The sequence below is a fragment of the Narcine bancroftii genome, chromosome 2 (genome assembly GCF_036971445.1).
Source record: "Narcine bancroftii isolate sNarBan1 chromosome 2, sNarBan1.hap1, whole genome shotgun sequence".
Lineage (NCBI taxonomy): Eukaryota > Metazoa > Chordata > Chondrichthyes > Torpediniformes > Narcinidae > Narcine > Narcine bancroftii.
Window position 1 is genome coordinate 45902058 of NC_091470.1, and position 23260 is coordinate 45925317.

The following is a 23260-nucleotide window of genomic DNA, read 5'->3' on the forward strand; positions in this document are numbered from 1 at the left end:
ACCAGCACCACCTACGGCTCCTAGAACGCTTTCACCAGCGTTGTCTCCGCTCCATCCTCAACATCCATTGGAGCGCTCACACCCCTAACGTCGAGGTACTCGAGATAGCAGAGGTCGACAGCATCGAGTCCACGCTGCTGAAGATCCAGCTGCGCTGGATGGGTCACGTCTCCAGAATGGAGGATCATCGCCTTCCCAAGATCGTATTATATGGCGAGCTCTCCACTGGCCACCGTGACAGAGGTGCACCAAAGAAAAGGTACAAGGACTGCCTAAAGAAATCTCTTGGTGCCTGCCACATTGACCACCGCCAGTGGGCTGATAACGCCTCAAACCGTGCATCTTGGCGCCTCACAGTTTGGCGGGCAGCAGCCTCCTTTGAAGAAGACCGCAGAGCCCACCTCACTGACAAAAGGCAAAGGAGGAAAAACCCAACACCCAACCCCAACCAACCAATTTTCCCTTGCAACCGCTGCAATCGTGTCTGCCTGTCCCGCATCGGACTGGTCAGCCACAAACGAGCCTGCAGCTGACGTGGACTTTTTACCCCCTCCATAAATCTTCGTCCGCGAAGCCAAGCCAAAGAAAGAACAAAGATGTATTCAAGAAATAATGAACAGTTGATTAAGATAAAGTTTATTTTAGCTATATTATGATCTTTGATGGAGAAAATAGTATATTTACACTGGAGTGCATTTCATTTTTTCTCCTGTGTAATATATTGCCAATTAATTAAGCTGTGTTGCCCATTCAGAGCCAGCTCTTCAGCGCTTGACGTCCTGCTTTGCGGAAACTGCCAAAATGTTTGGCCTGGAAGTCAGCCTGAAGAAAACTGAGGTCCTCCATCAGCCAGCTCCCCACCATGATTACCAGCCCCCCCACATCTCCATCGGGCACACAAAACTCAAAACGGTCAACCAGTTTACCTATCTCGGCTGCACCATTTCATCAGATGCAAGGATCGACAATGAGATAGACAACAGACTCGCCAAGGCAAATAGCGCCTTTGGAAGACTACACAAAAGAGTCTGGAAAAACAACCAACTGAAAAACCTCACAAAGATAAGCGTATACAGAGCCGTTGTCATACCCACACTCCTGTTCGGCTCCGAATCATGGGTCCTCTACCGGCACCACCTACGGCTCCTAGAACGCTTCCACCAGCGTTGTCTCCGCTCCATCCTCAACATCCATTGGAGCGCTTACACCCCTAACGTCGAAGTACTCGAGATGGCAGAGGTCGACAGCATCGAGTCCACGCTACTGAAGATCCAGCTGCGCTGGATGGGTCACGTCTCCAGAATGGAGGACCATCGCCTTCCCAAGATCGTGTTATATGGCGAGCTCTCCACTGGCCACCGTGACAGAGGTGCACCAAAGAAAAGGTACAAGGACTGCCTAAAGAAATCTCTTGGTGCCTGCCACATTGACCACCGCCAGTGGGCTGATAACGCCTCAAACCGTGCATCTTGGCGCCTCACAGTTTGGCGGGCAGCAACCTCCTTTGAAGAAGACCGCAGAGCCCACCTCACTGACAAAAGGCAAAGGAGGAAAAACCCAACACCCAACCCCAACCAACCAATTTTCACCTGCAACCGCTGCAATCGTGTCTGCCTGTCCCGCATCGGATTTGTCAGCCACAAACGAGCCTGCAGCTGACGTGGACTTTTTACCCCCTCCATAAATCTTCGTCCGCGAAGCCAAGCCAAAGAAGAAGAAGAAAGAAGAATTAAGCTGTATATTTAATTGTTTGTTGGTTTTCGTGCAGTTGGATAATCATGTTGAGGAACTTTGGGGGACATCCGATGCGCTCTAGTATTTGTCAAAGCCCTTTCCTGCTCACAGCTTACAGCAATGAGCTCTCTGAACCCTTCTCCATTAACAATGGCATGAAGCAAGGCTGTGTTCTCGCACCAACCCTCTTTTCAATCTTCTTCAGCATGATGCTGAACCAAGCCATGAAAGACCCCAACAATGAAGACGCTGTTTACATCCGGTACCGCACGGATGGCAGTCTCTTCAATCTGAGGCGCCTGCAAGCTCACACCAAGACACAAGAGAAACTTGTCCGTGAACTGCTCTTTGCAGACGATGCCTCTTTAGTTGCCCATTCAGAGCCAGCTCTTCAGCGCTTGACGTCCTGCTTTGCGGAAACTGCCAAAATGTTTGGCCTGGAAGTCAGCCTGAAGAAAACTGAGGTCCTCCATCAGCCAGATCCCCACCATGACTACCAGCCCCCCCCACATCTCCATCGGGCACACAAAACTCAAAATGGTCAACCAGTTTACCTATCTCGGCTGCACCATTTCATCAGATGCAAGGATCGACAATGAGATAGACAACAGACTCGCCAAGGCAAATAGCGCCTTTGGAAGACTACACAAAAGAGTCTGGAAAAACAACCAACTGAAAAACCTCACAAAGATAAGCGTATACAGAGCCGTTGTCATACCCACACTCCTGTTCGGCTCCGAATCATGGGTCCTCTACCGGCATCACCTATGGCTCCTAGAACGCTTCCACCAGCATTGTCTCCGCTCCATCCTCAACATCCATTGGAGCGCTTTCATCCCTAACGTCGAAGTACTCGAGATGGCAGAGGTTGACAGCATCGAGTCCACGCTGCTGAAGATCCAGCTGCGCTGGATGGGTCACGTCTCCAGAATGGAGGACCATCGCCTTCCCAAGATCGTGTTATATGGCAAGCTCTCCACTGGCCACTGTGACAGAGGTGCACCAAAGAAAAGGTACAAGGACTGCCTAAAGAAATCTCTTGGTGCTTGCCACATTTACCACCGCCAGTGGGCTGATATCGCCTCAAACCGTGCATCTTGGCGCCTCACAGTTTGGCGGGCAGCAACCTCCTTTGAAGAAGACCGCAGAGCCCACCTCACTGACAAAAGGCAAAGGAGGAAAAACCCAACACCCAACCCCAACCAACCAATTTTCCCTTGCAACCGCTGCAATCGTGTCTGCCTGTCCCGCATCGGACTTGTCAGCCACAAACGAGCCTGCAGCTGACGTGGACTTTTACCCCCTCCATAAATCTTCGTCCGCGAAGCCAAGCCAAAGAAGAAGATATTTAATTGTTTAAACATGCTACTATCTTTGTGGCTTTCAGGTATTCACAAGCATTGGTCAGTGGTCATCTTTGAAAATTACTTTGGCAATACCCTAATATTTTTTTAGAAAGAATGTTTTAGTACTAAGATTAGTAATGTAACCAACAATGTAATAAAAATGTCGGCGCTGCTGAATCTGCTGTAACGGCAGCGCTGCCGCTGGTGCGTACGCGCAGGGAACAAGGAGCGGAGATACGGCACTCCCATGGGGTCTGACCACCCAATCAACTGCTATCAGCTCCACACAGGCTTTGAATGGTCTGTTAAAGGAACTGAAAGTAATTTTATTTAAAATCCCGCAAACATGGAGGCTGTCCCAAAGATGGAGGTGCCTCTGATCGGCAGCAGCCACAAGGGGTTGCACGCTTCAGGGGAGCAGAGACCTGGAGCAGGACCAAAAACAGGGAGATCATCCCCCATCTGAAAAGGAAAAGCAGAGGAAACAACCCACGGGATGGTGACCATGGCGTGGACCAGTGAGGGTGTACTGCAGCTGAAAGACTAATGCATGTAATGGGCTGCTGGCGACTCGAGGTGAGGAACCCACGGAGGCTGTGGGCTGCTGGAGACTGGCTCAAAACTGGATGAAGGGGAACCAGGTATTGGAACTGGGATGCGAGGGGGTGCCGAAGGTGCTGAAGGGTTTCTGACCATGTCAGAGGTTTGTATCCCAAGCTTGGGTCGCCAGTGGTTTGGACTGGACTCTGTGTGGCTGGGGGTTCCTCTCTTGCTTCTTTTTCTCTGACTGTAAGAGGCATTTCAAGCAATTTCTGCTGATGGCAAATCTGTCTGCCTTACAGCAGGCAAAAGCAATTTCATGTAATATGACACTCTTTTATTGCAATCAACTGAATCTTGAATTTTGAATCTTGAACAATACAGTTGGACAGGTTGAAACACAGCATACCAAACATTTATTGAATGCTCAACCAAGTGTCTTCACCGTACCTGAAATAGGAAAGAATTGCTGAAGTTTCCCTGTTAGACGGTGTCACATTTATTATCTTCAGAAATAAAGATGAAAGTTGAATCTTTGATTACTTTTTTTCCTACCTTAGCCCAGAACCCTGGTGACCCGGATTGGGTGGGGTGTGGGTTTTGAATCCTGCCCGTAATCTCCAGTGTGCTGGACAACACCCCACAACAAGCATTACCCGACCTATCAACTTGGGGGACAGGTAGTTCAGTGCTTGTGCTGCTGTTGGGTTATATTGTACTTGTCAGGACTCATGGGACGGTGGGGGGTGGGGGGGGGGGGCACCTAAACTCTTTCTTATTATTCCAGCATACTGGCCCCTAAGTCACTTGGTTTACATACGGCAGGAACACCATCTATTAAATAATCTGGGGCAGCATCATGGATAACAAAATAACTGTGTCCCCCTAACGTAATCCACACAGGCGCTAATTTGCTAACCAGCAGGCAACAGTTATTTATTATGTGAGTATGGAATATAAGGGCTATGATTGATTCATATAACTTGTCTTTGTGATATTTTATTATCCATGTAGTACTTTTCTTTCTTTGGCTTGGCTTCGCGGACGAAGATATATGGAGGGGTAAATGTCCACGTCAGCTGCAGCCTCGTTTGTGGCTGACAAGTCCGATGCGGGACAGGCAGACACGGTTGCAGTGGTTGCAAGGGAAAATTGGTTGGTTGGGGTTGGGTGTTGGGTTTTTCCTCCTTTGTCTTTTGTCAGTGATGTGGGCTCTGCGGTCTTCTTCAAAAGAGGTTGCTGCCCGCCGAACTGTGAGGCGCCAAGATGCACGGTTTGAGGCGATATCAGCCCACTGGCGGTGGTCAATGGGGCAGGCACCAAGAGATTTCTTTAGGCAGTCCTTGTACCTCTTCTTTGGTGCACCTCTGACACGATGGCCAGTGGAGGGCTCGCCATATAACACGATCTTGGGGAGGCGATGGTCCTCCACTCTGGAGACGTGACCTACCCAGCGCAGTTGGATCAACATTATACATCGTAGTGTAGTCATACTAGTCACTCAATCAAGGCACACGCCTCGCGGAAGTACCACATTCACCCAATCAGCAGCGGCGTCTCGGTCCCATCTATCAATTCGGGCTTTGACAGTCCCAATGCTACCTGTCAATTAATGCCAGTGTTTGTAAATCATGTATGAGTCTGAGGTCTGCTTTCTGCTTACCCCGGTTGGGGGGGGAGGGCGGAGGTGAATGATCGGGGGGGGGGGGGGGGCCTTAGTGGTTTAGCTTAGGGGCCTGGATGGTAATTAATTCATCACCGAATAGAGGGGAGCAGATGGACGATGTTTACTTGGATTTCCAGAAGGCCTTCAAAAAGTGCTGCATAAGAGACAAGATAGGGATACATAGAGTTGGGAATTATGTATTGGCATGTTTAGAGGATTGATTAACCAATAGAAAACAGAGAGTTGTGATACGAAGGTGTTTATCTGGTTGGCATTCAGAGGTAAGTGAGGTGCCACAGGGGCTGGTGCTGGGCCCACAACTGTTCACACTATGCCCAACAATCTGGAAGATGGGATGGAGTGTAGTGTATCTAAGTTTGTTGATAACACTAAATTGAGTGAAAAGCAAATTTTGCAGAGGATATGGAGAGTCTGCAGAGAGATATAGATAGGTTAACTGAGTGGGCAAAGGCTGGCAGATGGAGCACAGTGTTGGTAAATGTGAGGTTATCCAGTTTGGAACGAAAATGGAAAATCAGATAATTATTTAAATGGCGAGCAATTGTTGCAGGTTACCCTGCAGAAGAGCTTAGGAGTTCTTGTGCATGAATTGCAAAAGGTTGATTTGCAGGTGCACCAGGTCATCAAGAAGGCAAATGGAATATTGGTCTTCAGACTGGAAGTATCCCATTTAGGAGCAGGGAGGTTTTGCTGAAGCGTACAAGGTACTGGTGAAGTTGTATCTGGAGGATACAACTTCTTGAGGAAGGGTGCACTAGCTTTGGAGGTGGTGTAGAGGAGGATAACCAAGCTGATTTCACAGATGAAGGGGTTAACCTATGAGGAAAATTGAGTAATCAGGGGCTATACTAACTGGAATTTAGAAGAATGAGTGTGGATCTTATAAAAATGTTTGAAATTATGAAAGGCATAGATAAGATAGAAGTAGCTAAGTTGTTCCCATTGGTAGGGAGACTAGAACTTGGGGACATAGCCTCTAGAATCAGAGTACTAGATTTAGGATGGAGATGAGGAGGAACTGCTTTTCCCAGAGAGTGATGGATCTGTAGAATTCACTTCCCATTGAAGAAGTGGAGCCTACCTCAGTAGGTATATTTAAGACAGATTTTTACATAGTCGGGTAATTAAGGAATATGGGGAAATGGCAAGTAGGTGGATATGAGCTTATCATCAGAACAGCCGTGATCTCTTTGAATGGCGGAGCAGGCTGGATGGGCTGGATGGCCTACTCCTGCTCCTATTTCTTATGCTCATGTTCTTCTGAATAGAGAAGAGATGCAGGTCTTAAAAAGCCAAGATATTACACCAGTAATTGTTCCCATGTCTGGTAACACGTAGAGGCTGCTTATGGGGTATCTGGATTTCAGGTACAAGATAAGAATCTATTTAAGGACCTCACTCTACAATTGGGAAGTTGGTTATTTGGATCCAGATATTGCTCAATCCAACTATTAAATGGGAAATACCAAAAAAAGCTTGTACAGAAAGTTATTTTATCTAATTAATATCTTATTTGGACAAGTTACATTGAGAGACAGATCATTTACAATTTGCTTACACTTTTGTTGTTGCCATCATTATTCTAGGGGAAATAAATGGGAGGATTGGGGGTTGATGTTAGGAGATCTGTGATGAGACCAGTTGCTTTTCCCTAGATTATATTGTGAATATTTCTAGTAATTTCAAAGGAGGATGTTAAAGTAAATCGACCTGAGTGAAATATATCTATTATTTAGTAGCATTTTAAAATGGGTCTGCTGAGCTGAAAGCCCTGCAAAAGATCATAGTCACATTCCAGTACATCACAGGCAAGATTCTCCCTATCACTGAGAACTTCTACATGGTCTGCACCCAAGATGACGGTGCCTATTAATTGGCAGCAGCCACAAGGGGCTGAAGAACTCCGGGGAAGTGGAGGACTGCAGCAGGGCACCAGAGGATGGGACCCTTGCGGACAGTGAGCACAGCGACGAACCAGTGAGAGGTCTCTGTGCCTGAGGGACCAGTGCATGTGGTGGGCTGCTGGCAACCTGATGTGGACTGCTGGTGACTCGAGGCGAGGAACATGTGGAAACTGTGGGCTTCTGGAGACTGCTGTTGGGACACTCGTGACAGGTTGTGGACTGCTGGAGACTGGCTCAAAGTGGGTGGAGGGGGTACCAAGGTATCAGAACTGGGAGGTGAGGAGGTGGCGAGGGTGCTGGAAGGTCCTTGACCATGTCGGAAGTTCAGATCTGGAGCTCGGGTTACCAGTGATTTGGACTGGACTCTGTGTGGCTGCGGGGGCTGCGGAAGAGCTGTAGGTAAATCTACGGACACTTGGGGACTCTGGGGGTACTTTCTTTTGCTTCTTTCTCTGACTGTAAGTCTGTAAGAGGCACTTAGGCAATTCCTACTGGTGGAGAATTTGTCTGCCTTGCAGCAGGCAAGAAGAAATTTCATGTAATATGACTCTGTTTTATTACTATGACAATAAATTGAATCTTGAATCTTGGAACCCAAGACATGCTCTGTTCTCACTGCTGCCATGAGGAATGAAATGCTGCAAGTTTTGTACCTCCAGGTTCAGGAATAGCTGCTTCCCTTAACAACAGCAACTTATTTAAGGACTCTTACTTGCTCATTATTTTTACTGAATATTTATTTTCTGTATTTGCACAGTCAGTTAACATTTTTTTATTTTGTATGTACCGGTATTTCTTTTTTCTTTTTTTAAAATTTTTTTAAATTTTTCACACTATGAACCATACTGACCAAAATAAATACAGATATTTTTCTCTTGAATATACACAGTGTCATTTTCTCCCCTTTTTCCCCTCTCCCTTCCCTCCCTCCCTCACTCCCCCCTCCCTCACCCCCCCCCTATTCATTCAACGTTCAATCTATATGATACATTAAACCCGTTAAACAACGTCGTCACTTAATAAAAATAAACAAGAAATTTGTGTCTTCTACTTTTACATACTGAGTCAGTTCATTTCGTTGTCTTCTCCTTCTGTCATTTTAGGTGGTGAAGGTCTGTGGTAGGATTTCTCTATTGTGTTCCATGTACGGTTCCCATATTTGTTCGAATACTGTGATATTATTTCTTAAATTATATGGTTTTTTTTTCCATTGGAATACATTTATTCATTTCTATGTACCATTGCTGTATTCTCAGTTTATCTTCTAATTTCCAGGTTGACATAATACATTTTTTTGCTGCAGCTAAGGCTATCATAATAAATCTTTTTTGTGCTCCATCCAAATCGAGTCCAAGTTCTTTACTTCTTATCTTACTTAGAAGAAAGATCTCTAGATTTTTTTTGGTATGTTGCTTTTTGTGATTTGATTTAATACCTGATTTAGATCTTCCCAAAATTTTTCCACTTTTTCACATGCCCAAATTGCATGTAATGTTGTTCCCGTTTTCTTCTTACAACGAAAACATCTGTCTGATACTGTTGGGTCCCATTTATTTAACTTTTGGGGTGTGATGTATAGCCTGTGTAACCAATTATATTGTATCATGCGTAACCTCATGTTTATTGTATTTCTCATAGTTCCGGAGCATAGCTTTTCCAATTTTTCATTTTTTTATCTTTATGTTTAGATCTTTTTCCCACAAATACGTAATGCATATTTCTTTTTTCTTGAGAACAGTTTACCCACAGGAAAAAGACTCTTTGGGTTATATGTGATGTCATGTATGTTTTCTGACTATAAATTGGAACTTAGAACTTTAAAAGTACATACTCTCCGAAGAAGTGATATTTTCCACTGTATTGCCGATATTATTTAAAGTAAGATATATAGTAGGCTGGCAAGATTCATACGAAGCCTGTTCACCAAAATAGAAATTCATTGAAAACAGATTTAAAATTAATATATATTGTGCAAAAATTAACGGTCAATTTTATACAACTTTGAAAGTATAGTGAATATTGCCAATCCACTTGAAATGAAAATCAATTTCCAGTTAGCCTGTAGAAAATTCTATGTTAGGTCATTCTAGCAATATTAGTTACAACAGAAATGGCTCTGCAAGTCAGTCCTCATTCAGGATAATGCTAATCCCGTGTCATCTTTGTAAGGTCTCAGGAAATCTGCAATGTGTTCTGTGGCACTTCTGCTATATTCCTGAGCACGTATTTTAGAAGGAGACTGCATTACATTAATAAGTGTTCAGCTAGTTAAAAAAAGGGTGGGATTTAAACATTAGACAGACAACACCAAATTGTATTGTGTTGAGGTTTTTGTTTAACTAATCTAAATAGAGAGCAGTATCAGCCCCAGTACTACGAGAGTTGCCTTGTGATATTTGTTTTCAATTTTCTGATTGACTCCATTATACTTGAGACATTTTTCAAGCATTAATTTCACATTATTCACACCATAACAGGTAGCTTTAAGCCTAACTTGTACACTAGCTCTGCCCTGGGAAAACTAAACTCTCCTATTGTAAATCAGTCAGACCCACTGCTTCATGCAGCTTTATATCAGTTTAATTAACTTGAGTGTTAGAAATCACACCCTGATTTATAGTTTGCAAACTAATGGATAGTTTAAGAAAATCATTATCAGTGGCTCAACTATTGAGAAGTATTTTTAACTCCAGTGTTTTGTCAGCACCAAAAGCCTCCACATCTATGACAAGTTTGGGTACTTTTAATAGATGCCTTGTGTTGATCCATTGTTTAACAGACAAATTGCACATTATTCAGCAGATTTCAGATTGATTTGGTTATAGTGCAGACATAACGTCACATTCAGTACAATTCTGATGATCCAAAATGGTCGGGACTAGGTCCATTTCAGATAAACGATTTTTTTGCAGCAGTAAATCACTTGTATCAGTGTTTAAACAACAAGGTAAGGATTTTTAAGCTTAAAATGGTGTTTAATTTTCTCCAAAAAAAAAATTGCTGGCCACCGCCGATCACCAACGCTCCTCCATGGAGGGTCCCGCTCCTGTCCGGAAGCTTGAGGTCTGCTGCTGCCGGATTCAGGAGCCTGGGGATCCCGCTGCCGCCGGGACCCCGAGGTCTGCTGCTGCCGGCAATGGGAGCCCGAAGTCCACTGCAGCCAATGCTGGGAGCCTGAGGTCTGCAGCTGCCGGCACCGGGAGCCTGAGTCCGCTGCTGCCAGTGGCTGGAGCCCGATGTCCCTGGTCACTTCGGCTCCAAAAAAAAATTTGGATAAATGAGGAGTTCTGACTTGCTTTGGACAACTGAGGATTTTGGAGAATCCGATTTTGAATATTCTTTTTTTCTGCGGATGAAGCAGAATTACTACTTATTAGTAATGCAAAAAAAAAAACACTGCACAAAGTGTATACCTGTGAACAAATAAAGAACTGGAAACAGATAACAAATGTAAACAAATTGACTGTGCAAAACAGAGAGAACAAAAAAAAATTTACGTGAGCGTCCTTAAATGAGTTCCTGGTTGAGTCTGTTGTTGAGGAGTCTGATGATTGAGGGGTAGCAGCTGTTCCAATACCTGGTGGTTCGAGTCTTGTGGCACTTATACCTCTTTCCGGATGGCAGCAGTGAGAACAGAACGTGTGCTGGGTGTTGTGGTTCCTTGATGATTGCTGCTGCCTGTACTTGTTCTCGATAGTGGGGGGGGAGGGTTTTGCCTGTGATGTCCTGGGCTACCTTTTGCAGGGCTTTATGCTCAGGGGTATTGGTGTCCCCATTGTGATGCAGCCAGTCAGCACACTTTTCACCACACATCTGTAGAAATTTGCCAGTTTTTCCAATGTCATACCAAATCTCTGCAAATTCCAGAGTTAGAGGCGCTGACATGCTTTCTTCACAATACCAGGAAAGATCCTCTGAGATAATGACTTCCAAGAACCTAAATGTGCTCACTCTCTCCACCTCTGATCCCCCAATGATTGTATACCTCTGTCTTTCCCTTCCTGAAGTCAACAATCATCTCCTTCGTTTCCGTGACTCTGAGTGTGAGGTTGTTGTTGGTGCACCATTCAGCCAAGTTTTCAATCTCTCTCCTGTATACTGACTCATCACCTTTCTTTATACAGCCCACTATTGTAATATTGTTGGCAAATTTGTAGATGGTGTTATTATTGAACTGAGCCACACAGTCGTAGGTGTGAAGTGAGTAGAGCAGAGGCGAAGAACACAGCTCTGTGATTGTAGAGGAAATGTTCCTACCAATTCTCACTGTGGGCTGGAGGTGAGGAAATCCATGATCCAATTACACAGTGGGGTGTTGAATCCCAGATCTTGGAGTTTGCTGGTCAGTTTTGAGAGGACGATGGTGTTAAATGCTGAAATGTAGATGATAAAGAGCATCTCAGTGAATGCATTTTTACTGTCTAGGTGTTCCAGGAATTTGTGAAGAGCCAGTGAGATGACATCTGCTGTTGATCTGTTGGAAGAAGAGATGGAAATGGAGTTCCTGGAATCGTTATTGACAGAACCTTGCAAAATTAGGCATTTTCAAGATGTTTCACATTTTTTTGATATATCTGAAGTTTATAGAATTCAGTGTTGCAAAGAAACAAATATTTCTGAGTGATTCAGAATACTTCCATATATCAAATAAAGTAGTTTATATTAAAAGTATAAACTTTGAAGACAGCTTTAGAACTAAAAATCTTAAAACCTGGTTCCCTTGAGCCAATCTCCAGCAACCTGCAGCCTGTGTGGGTCCTTCAGCTGCTGAGCCCCTTGCTGGTCCACTGCCATGGGCACCTTACAATGGGGTCATCTCCTCTGCTTCTCCTCCTTAATGGGGTGTGGGTGTACTGTCCATTTCTGGTGTCCTGCGCCGGTCCACTGCTCCCCCGGAGTCTCGAACCCTCTTGGTACATTGCCCAGCCCAAGTGCCATCATCTTGGGCACAGACTCAGTGGTGTCAGAATTTATTTTAAGAAAACATTAGCTCCTTTAACTGGCCATTTAAAACCTGTATGGAGCCATTGGCATAAGGACCGGGTGGAAAGATCCTGCAGAACAGCACCTGTCTCCACTCCCCACTCTCCTAGGTCTGCACCAGTTGCAGCTCTGCTGTTACAGCAGGTCCAGAAACACTTGCATTTTGTTTCATCATCCATCCATCATGTAAGCTTTGATGGATATCTTGTGCAGTACTGGTCATTTTAAATTGTTAATACGGGTGGCACGGATGGCACAACGTCTTTACAGTGATAGCGATTGGTACCAAATTGAGGTTCGAATCCCCCACTGTCTGCAAGGAGTTTGTACGTTCTCCCCATATCTGCATGGGCTTTCTCTGGGGGCTCTGGTTTCCTTCCACTGTTCAAAAAACATACCTGGGGTGTAGGCTAATGGGGTGTAAACTGGGTGGCACAGACTCATGGGCCAAAATGGCCTGTTACAGTGCTTTATGTCTAAATTTTTTTTTTTAATTGCTCTCTGGTTAATGATGGCAAGGCTGCATCTATTGTATATCTTTCCTGGGAGTGAGAAAGCAATGGTTCCTCCTCTCTTTAACCTTTGTGACTTCTTCTTGCATAACCTTCATATTTTTCTGCAGTGATTAGAATTTGTAAGTTAGCTCTTGTCAAATGTTGTGCCGTGCCAGTAATGGACGGTGCGCCTTTTCACCACCTGTAGTCCTGGGGGAATAATCCCTGCCCACTTTGCCGTGTCAGTGGGTTCAGGCATCATCCTTCCCCTCCCCTGTGCCACCTGAAGCTGCTCAGTCATCTTGCCTTGTCTCCTTATGTAGTGCTGCCAAGGTGTTCTGAATTCTGAAGGAGGTGCTCCAAAAACTCAAATGTTTTCATTGTCATGGTGGGATGGTGCAGAGGGCAATTTGACATCCTTTGTCTGCTGAACTTGCTAGGGTTTCACAGCCTTTGATGCTCCGAAGGCAAGGTTCTAATCAGGGTGGGGTGAGTTCCTCACTTGGCATGCTGCTCGTGCGCTAATTTCCTTTTTTTTTGTTTTCTCATTACCGGCTGCACAAGAAGGTTTGAAATTGGATCCTTATGGGATGGAGGGTATCTCAAATGGATGCTATTCCAGTTGTTCTCTACTTTCTGCACTGAGCGTGTGCAAATGGAAAAAGCTAACCTCTGTTAGATTTGATTGAACAGCAACCATTCAGAGCTATAATCAATCTGGGAGAGGGCTTCTGCTTGTATTGTTATAGAAAGGGTGCCAACAGAGAAAATTCGAAACTCTGTGGGCTTTGCGGCGACAATGCTCCCGTAATGCTCTGAGGTAGGGAAATCATGGCCAGTTATGCATCTGTGGCCAATACAAAAACCAGCACCCTCAGTTTCTTTAAACAGTCTATCAGATTTTTGACCCTCCCCTTGGTCCACTAATCATAGACAGATCCAGCACCACGAAAGGATGGTCTGCAATTTTTTTTGCAATAGGATTACTGTGAATATCTATCTTGCATTTATTGTCTTTTTAATTAAAGTAAGTCAATGATTATAATTTTTTTTTACAAGTACTAAAGGGACAATCCTCTTCCCCCTACTTTGTACATAATGTCTAGGACCCTCACAAATTTTACATCTATTTGGAATCCTGCATTCAAATAATCAGTTGAAGGAATCTTCCACTCTGGACTTTTTATTTTACTCCAATATTAATCCAATTCCTCTCATGCCACAGCTGTCAAAGGGTTAAAATGAAAAGTAAACTGGGAACACAATTCAATCCAGGGTCCATTCCCAAGGGTACCTGCTGTTACTCCAGTTCACTGCTATTGCTGGCCTTCAGCTGGCCTCATTGTTACTATGGCTCAATTCCAGAAGGAGATGCAAGAAACAAATAATAATGATATATTTTATTAAATTTGACCAGGCCTTGGAATATCAGCCTCAACAGAATTTCTTCGTCTTATGCTACCACAATTTTAAGTGGAATTCTGATGGAAATACTGCAAATTCTTTTCTTGTGTATTTTAAATTAAATTTAAATTTCTGAGAGACACTATCTTGGAGGACTGTTCCAGGACCCAGCATACTAATGTCATCGTGAAGAAAGAGTGCTCATGCTTCCTCAGGTCTTTGTGGAGGTTCGGTCTGATATTGAAAACCATGGCAAACTTCTACAGATGTGTAGTCCAAAATGTGGTGATTGGCTGCATCACTGCCTAGTATGAGGGCACCAATACCTCCTAGTGGAAAGCCCTGCAATAAGTAGTGTTCACAGCCCAGTATGTCACAGTCAAACTCTCTCCACCTTTGAGAAAATCTCCATGGAACACTGAGGTTGGAGAGCAACAGCAATCATCAAGGATCCACACCATCTAGGACATGCTCTATTATCACTGTTGCCATCAGAAAAGAGGTGTAGGTGCCAAGACTCACACCACCAAATTCAGAAACATTTGCTACCCCTCTACCATCGGTCTCTTAAACCACAAACTCAACCAGAGACTCATTTAATAACTCTTACTTGGCACATTATTTATTTCAGAATATTTATATTTTTCTGTGTTGCACAGTCAGTTTGTTTACATTTCTTTCTTTATTTACATTTTTCTGTTGTACACATTTTTTCTTGAGTACTGCTTTTTTGCACTTCCAATAAGTAGAACTTATGCTTGACCTGCAGCAACAAGAATCTCAGGGTTATATGTGATGACATGAATGTTTTCTAACAGTAAATTTGAACTTTTTAATGATTGGTATGGTAACTGGATGGAGTTTCACATTTCTTCCAGAGAAAATTGGCTTCGGGAACATGATCACCCTCCTGACCTTGATCCCTGCTTCCTAATCAGATCTTTGCCCTGCAGAGTTTGAGATATTGTAATCAGTAGATTGCTATCCACTGACCACAATGTCTCAGTCCTGACCATGGTCTCCCTCTCCCAACCATAATTCCCTTTGCTTCCAACGATATATTCACCAGCTGAGATCCACCCCAGCTACTCGCTGCCAATTGTGTCAGCTTGTTGACAATGTCATAAATTATCTCTGCAGCAGTTCCTGCCCTCTTGTCTAATCTCCCATTTCCATCCCCTCTCACATATTTAATACCTATGTGTGCTGATTTATAACAAACTGTAACAAATACATTAGAATAAAAACAGAAATATAACTGCATCCAGAGAAAAATAGTGAACCGAGACAATAAAATGAATCAATCAATGACTGAGCAGAACAGAAAAATAGACATTGTTACCAAGCTGAGAGAACTACCATGACCTGGCTAAAAGCTTTAAAAAGATGTCACAAGCCTCGAGTAGCTGATGGCTGAGTAAAGGTCATGACATGAACAAACAAAAGGTTACAGCCAGCTTTCCAAGTGCAATTCGAGGTATGGTGACAAGTTGACGTGTTAAAGGTGGTGCATGAGGTTCAGTTTTCAGGCGATAAGAGTTGAAACTCCAGCCTGCCCATACTCCTTCTCTTGGTAACAGATGACTGGTCACTCTGTGACCCTGGTGTGATTCAATGGGATGCAATGTGCTCCGTCGCATTTCAATGAAGTGAGGGTACCAAACTAATTTGTGCTCCAAGGTTCACCACCCTGAGATTTTTATTTGTTCCCATTGATTTACGTCTCCTGCGTATTACTGCCACTGAGTGTCACTGCCTTCAAGTATCGCTGCCTTGCAGTATCACTGCCCCTGAGTATTACTGCCCCTGAATATCACTGACCCTGTGTATCACTGCCCTTGCATTATCACTGTCCCTGAGTATCACTGCCCTTGCATTATCACTGCCCCTGAGAATCACTGCCCCTGAGAATCACTGCCCCTGAGAATCACTGCCCCTGAGTATCACTGCCCCCAAATATCACTGGCCCCTGAGTATCACTGCCCCCTGAGTATCACTGGCTCCTGAGTATCACTGCCCCCGAGTATCACTGCCCCCATGTATTACTGCCCCCCAAATATCACTGCTCCTGAGTATCACTTCACCTGAATCTCACTGTCCCTGAGCGTCACTGCCCCCAAGTATCACTGGCCCCTGAGTATCACTGCCCCCGAGTATCACTGTCCCCTGAGTATCACTGCCCCAAGGAAAGGAACTGCTCGTACTAACCATGCGAGACTCTCATCCGTAAATCTCTCTCTCGAGACATTCTATTGCTCCTGTGTTTTGTCAGGTTAAACGGGCGAGTGCAGCAGTATACACACACGCAGTACTTGGTCTGCAACTGTTCAGGCCAAGGTACCTACAGCACAAGTGAGACCTAACTTGTTCTTTTTTAATCGTCTCTGAGATTATGTTTTTCACTTTATGCACAGAGATATTCCGCTTTGGATCGGGCCCTGTCAGTAGCTGTGAGGGTGACAAACGTACTGAACTGTTATGGATCCAAATGCTCCAAGTTAGCGTCTGATAACATTAGCTTCCTTAGGCATTCAGCAGTTCATTGTGAACTAAACAGTTCTTTCAGACATTCTTCGGAGTCGTACAGAACTTCATGGATGCAGAAATGGATGGTGAGAGAGTAGAGAGTTAGTGAATCAGGTGACAGGAAGGGCAGAAATAGATCAAAATCTTCTCATTGGAATCCCATAAGTGTAGATGCCACTGATATAATCCACACAGCTATAAAGGCCATGACTGATAGCTCCATCAAGTTCATGAAAAAGAAGGGATTTCATACCCTCAATGTCTAGATAGTGAGTGATGTGAGCCACTTCATTATGCTCGTCAGTGCAGGCTATCTGGGGAATAGGCCTGATGTATTTATTCACGGACAATCCAGGATATCTGTATTGCACAGCCCTACCCATGTGACAGTGACTGATAGAGGGCCAAGGCCATTCTTTTGGAAGACAGGTGGAGCCCCAATACAGTTTCAATGAGGCCTTTGGCATTACTGAGGCTCTGTCAGCGTGAACAGTGTAATTCTCAGGAGCTGTTTCTGTGTTTGATCAAAGGAAGCCCTCCACAGACTGGTCTCTGCAGAAAGAGGTGAGGAGGGGAAAGTGTGACTGGCGGTGGGATCCTGTGGCAACTGGTAGGGTGAAAGGTGAGGTCCGCGGGATACGCAGGAGACTGCTGCTTCTTGAATGTGAAGCTAATCTGATGCAGGAGCATCAATGGGAGTAAAAAAAAAAGGTCAATGTTTTGAGCTGAAAATCTTTATCGAGACTGGGAATGTGGGGAAGAGAAATTTGAATAGTGGAGAAGATGAGAGGGGTTGGACAGGGACCTGTGTGGGATTGGTGAACCAGGTAGATGTGAAACATGATGGTCAGAGGTTTTGCTTTCATCTTAAGAAACTGCATCGTGTGATTAACTTAGCAAAGTGACATGTAGCTTAGTTTACAGTGCCAAAATAACTGAACAAGTCTAAGTGAGTTTACATTATATCCCACACTGCAATTACATGAAGAATCTAATATATCACACGCCATAATCTATTCATAATGGATGAATTGAATAGATGAAATAATTCCATTTTCTTGCCAGTTCTGCATCAAAACCCTCTTGGTGCATACCCTTTTCAATGCAATGGAGGTATTTTGTAGCAATTTCTGCCCAGTTACAGAAAAAATAATGCCATGCTCTAATCTGGCTCACTGGGATCAAATGTCACCAGAACAATTCAGTGGCTATTGATGAAAAGAGGGAATGAGAGACCAGCTATGATTAAAAAAATATTAGAGTCGTTGACAGAGCAATGTCAGTCAAGAAAAGCAACAAAACTCTGTGGAGTGATGCATAGGTTAAGAAAAGGAACACATCTGTTTTCCCAGTAATCATTAACACTTTTGAATTTGCTTCTACTCTTATAGGTCTGTCACCAAACTCTGCATTATCCCTCTTCAGAAATAATCTTCTTGTTAGATCCTTGTGAAAAGGTAAAACAGAGTTAGGTCATGCCTCTAAAGAGTGAGTAATTCAACAGGGTGGAAGCAATAGGAACTAATTTACATGGAAGCTGAATGAAGGGGCGTAAGAGGTTGAACTTATCTAGATGCTAAAAGAATTGTTGAGATAAGAATGCCTGTTCTTAATGAGACAAGATAATGGTAGATACTGTTTCGATTTACCCTAAAGACTCCAGATTAACACAAATCTCTGAGTGTCTTTATTACTGCCAAGAGTTTGAGGGGCTTGCAACAGAGGGTGGAAATGCTAAGCAGTCTGGAACCATCTGTCACCCCCCATGGAGGTGAAAATATGCATGATTGAGTGACACCTGCTCGTCAAGTGCAGCCTGCTGGGAAATTGTTTCTTGATTCACAGAGCCTCGAACCATATTACCCACATGTGAATCAGATGCATGGAGCACTCTTAAACCATTCTTATCTCAAATATTCAAAAAGTAGAACGATTGCTAGTTGTTGGTGCACTTACAGCCATAACAATATTTGGTAACTATCTTGAAAATTGCTGCTATTCATGTGCAAAGAATCCCTACAATGAAAGGGGCAGAAATAATGACTCAACACAAGGCAACACAAACAGGCTGGTTCCATATGTGTATACTGTTTATTTCTTTACTTTCATTCCTTCTATTAAATTAGTTAAGCATTGGGCATTTCGCCATGGATCTGAGATGCATGGATTTACATATTCTATCTATTTCAGTACTTTTTTTTCCCAATGCCATACATTAATATTTAAACTTTTGCAACTTGAATATATTCAACATAATGCAGAGTGAATGTCTTTTATTGGTTAACATGATATTTGTATCATGATTAATTTAAATAAGACTTGTAAGTTCATACATTTTTGTTATCCAGAGTTTTGCATTAAGTTTATATTCTGCCATTGATTGTAAATAAACAAAAGAAATAGCGTGAGGGTCCAGACTGAGGAGCTTGGCTAAACCACACATTAATTATTCTCAATGCACTGTGGTATGATTGCTGTTTTGTTTTGAATCATTCAACCAATCCTTTTGGGTCTTTAATTCATGAAAATAAGAAATTTAAAACCCAATAATTTATATCTGAAAAGTGTTATTGTGAGAATAAAACATATAGTGGGCACATTTTCTCAGTAACTTTTCACAATTCATCACATAAGAATTTCAGACAAAAATAAATCCTTTCCTTTTTGCTCTAACCTTTGTGCGGAGAAAATCAATAAATAATTAGCATTTTCTAATCAATACTTAATGTCACGGTGTATGATCTACATTCCAGCTATGGCACTCTGTTGTCAGGAAAAACATGACAAAGACTAACAAGCCAGCAAGACTCAAGTGCCAGGGGGTTTGTCCCTGGTTTGGAACTTAGGTTACAGAGTCCACTCTAGCTAAATAACCTGCAGCTGGCTATCTGAGGATGGGAGGATAGGCAAGGGAGCATGGCCATGAATTTTAATGAAAAGCAGAAACAAATGAGTCAGAGATGCACGCAATTAGTGGGATGGTGTGTCTAAATGAGGGACATGATCAGCTCTTGACTCTCAGCATGGTACGAGTCCATTCTCCAAAGACCTTAATGAGAGAGATGCATTGTACCAGTTCAGTGCTTAGAACAGAGTGATGCCACAATAGGGGAAAAGGAACTGGTTAAACAAACACTTGTGATCCAAATAATTTTCCAAATATCTGCAAAGAATTGCAATTCTCCAAGGTGCTCACCATCATTTTTTTTGTTTTATACAGTGCAGATAATAACTTGTGTCTAGTTGGTTGTTACAATAAAGAAAATATGCTTCATAACCTGACTACTTGATGAAACCTTTATGTCTCATTCCAAATTTCATTTATCTTGTATATTGAAATACAATTTATAATTTTTTTGCCAACAGCAAGATTATATCTTATTAATGCAAATATTATGCAGCCATTAATAACAAATGGATACATCAAATATCTACTAAATAATCACAGTTATCTCAAATATTGGCTGTGATAACCTGCAATTAATGTTTTCAACTTTAATAATGCATGTTCTATATAAATAGAGAAGGTTAGGCATCCAGTGTAACAAAATGATATGATAAGAGTTTTCAAGGAAAAAGAAACAAACTGGATCAATCACATTCTATTTGTTCTGTATATTGAATATTTTATTTGTGGATTGATCAGAACCTAAGCCCAGTTATGCCAATTGATGTTGATGCATCATGTGGAACAAGATATTGTTGGGAGATATTAATATACTTGCAATGTTCTGATGAAGGTACAACCTTGAGATTAAGGTTTAAGTAGTTAGTTAGGGCTGCATTTGTTTGCCAGATAAGGTCTTAGACCAACACCTGCATATTGTGCCCCAGCATCTTGGTTATTCTGTCAGGTCAGGCACAGGTCAGTCACAGTAACAAAGAAATATACTGACTTAGAAACACAAGCAGAGCTTTGTTTCCTAGGCTGCATTTTTTTAAAGGTTGGCAGAGTGTGGCCAGAAATGGCAGCTATCTCCTAGCATTAAAAGGATGGAAAGTAATCTTCAAACACCCTCAGCAGGTGCAGTAGACTGCCTGAGTGCTTTTAAAGTGTAGCTTCACACTGAGCTGGAGTTATACTGTCTCTATTTCCAACTCACATTGCTCACTTTAATGAGCACCAGAGGTTGCCAGCTCATCTGGCTATCCTGCCACTTTCAACTTGCACAGACATGTCAGTGGAATATAACTACACCTTTGGAACTTCCAGAGTTCAGAGAATCGATCACAGTCTGGGACATTCTCACACATGGTCTATCTGTTCTACATTAGACCATTTTACTGCTTCCAAGTGTCTTAAGGAAGGCACTTTGTTCACATATGATGGTGTTCTCTGTCTATATGAGCTCATCAGTTAAATAGAAAAATTATTAATATACATTTCCATTATGGATAATGCATTCACCATATGAATAAGTTTCATAATTGGAAAAAGGGCATCCCTACCAAATAATATATTACCTCATTTTACAGCAAAGTTGCATAAACAATATTATCAAATCTTGAGTGATCATTAATCTACATTTAAAAAAAGGTTCTTGTTCCTCATTTGTTTATTTCTCTCTTTAATATATTTTCCATAATTCTTTTCCACAAATATTGTTTTTCATCAACATCCATTTACACTTGAGGGCCTCAAATGACCCCAGACTATTAATGTTTTATAAGTGACCCAGTAACAGAAAATAGGTCAGTAAGCTTCAGATCTAAATCGGGTGCCTTTAGAAACAAAAAAAATAAATAATTATGAGCACTTTAGGGACGGTGATAAAAGGCAAGATCATATTGAAATGGCACTGATTGGAAGTAATTATAAAGACCTCTTATTTTCTAGGGATCGCTAATTGTATCAGAACCCAGTTGCTTCTGGGTTTTTTTTTTGTGTTTGCAGATTTCCAAATGGAGGGAGCCCACCTGCTTCTTTCAAGACAAGCCAGTGACAGGAAATTCCTGCTTTTCCAGTTCAGCCAGAACTTGATGTAGCGATGGATCCTAGTTTACCTCGTGAAATCAGAGCAACGTGGCTCCAGATGGAAATGAACTTCTTATTTATTGTAAAAATACCAAATTGCTAGATACTCAGTGGGTCTTGTAGCCTCCATACGAGGTAAAGCTTATATAATCAACCTGCTCAAAACAATGGTTATATAGTATTACCTCCTATGGATACTGCAAGACCTGCTGAGTTCCTCCAGCATTTTGGGGATTTTACTACTATTACACAGTGTCTACAGACTTTTGTGCTTCACTCCTTCTTGGTTATTGTGTTACTTTTGACATCTGTGATTGACTTTCCATTTGGGCAGAAATGTGTAAAGTAATTTAAAATTGTCACCTTTAGCTGGAGAAGCATGTGTCCCTGATTATGGGGGTGAGTGAGATTTTGAAAGTCCATTATGTTATCATGCTTAATTTTTTGATGAAAATTGATAGGGTGTTCCTTGTCCTTTCTGCACACACTCCTCTCCCCTTCCCTGTCCATGCAACATGCAAGAGGGATCTTAATTTTTAAATTTTATTTTAAATTTAGGCTTGCAGTACGGTAACAGGCCTTTCTGGCCCACGAGCCCATGCATTCCAAATACCCCAATTGATCTACAATCCCTGTATGTTTTTAAGGATAGATGGAAACTGAAGCACACAGAAAAAATTTGCGCGAACTCGGGTAAAACATATAAACTTCTTACAGACAGCGCTGGATTCAAACCAGATTGTTGGCACTGTTAACACCATTGCAAGAACTGTGACACTAAATGTGCCACCACATCGAAGTCTAAAATTTACTCCCAACCACACACCCAGACCCCAATAAAACTCATGTTATCTGCAATTCAAGCAACCAACAAAAAAATGGTAGAAAATAAACAGGTAAAAAATATGGAAGTTTAAAATTCCGTGCAATACGCGATCTCAAGCAACTGAAAAATTCACTTATCTAACATCTACCAATCCCCACAGGTGCCGGATACCAGGAGTTTTACTGTAGTTGTCTGCGTGATGCCAGCAGATGCCAAAACACACCTTTAATGGTATATGTGTTTGTTTCTTGAATAGAAACAGCATCGAAGTACTCGAGATGGCAGAGGTCGACAGCATCGAGTCCACGCTGCTGAAGATCCAGCTACGCTGGATGGGTCACGTCTCCAGAATGGAGGACCATCGCCTTCCCAAGATCGTGTTATATGGCGAGCTCTCCACTGGCCACCGTGACAGAGGTGCACCAAAGAAAAGGTACAAGGATTGCCTAAAGAAATCTCTTGGTGCCTGCCACATTGACCACCGCCAGTGGGCTGATAACGCCTCAAACCGTGCATCTTGGCGCCTCACAGTTTGGCGGGCAGCAACCTCCTTTGAAGAAGACCGCAGAGCCCACCTCACTGACAAAAGGCAAAGGAGGAAAAACCCAACACCCAACCCCAACCAACCAATTTTCCCCTGCAACCGCTGCAACCGTGTCTGCCTGTCCCGCATCGGACTTGTCAGCCACAAACGAGCCTGCAGCTGACGTGGACTTTTTACCCCCTCCATAAATCTTCGTCCGCGAAGCCAAGCCAAAGAAGAAAGAAGAAGAAACAGGCATTCTTTTGTAGAGCCTGATAACAGAATGGTAGAGCTTGGATTTTCAAAATCTGTACATGT

At 42.9% G+C, this 23260-nt stretch overlaps 1 long non-coding RNA gene across 1 annotated transcript in view; it reads left to right on the plus strand.

Moving 5' to 3' along the window:
* LOC138752326 (uncharacterized) overlaps nt 1-22892 on the plus strand; it is a 61290-nt gene extending 38398 nt beyond the window's left edge. Inside the window, exon 3 of the long non-coding RNA XR_011350524.1 lies at nt 22676-22892. This is a non-coding gene — a long non-coding RNA (uncharacterized lncRNA). The remainder of the gene's footprint in view (nt 1-22675) is intronic.
* The last annotated feature ends 368 nt before the right edge of the window (nt 22893-23260 follow it).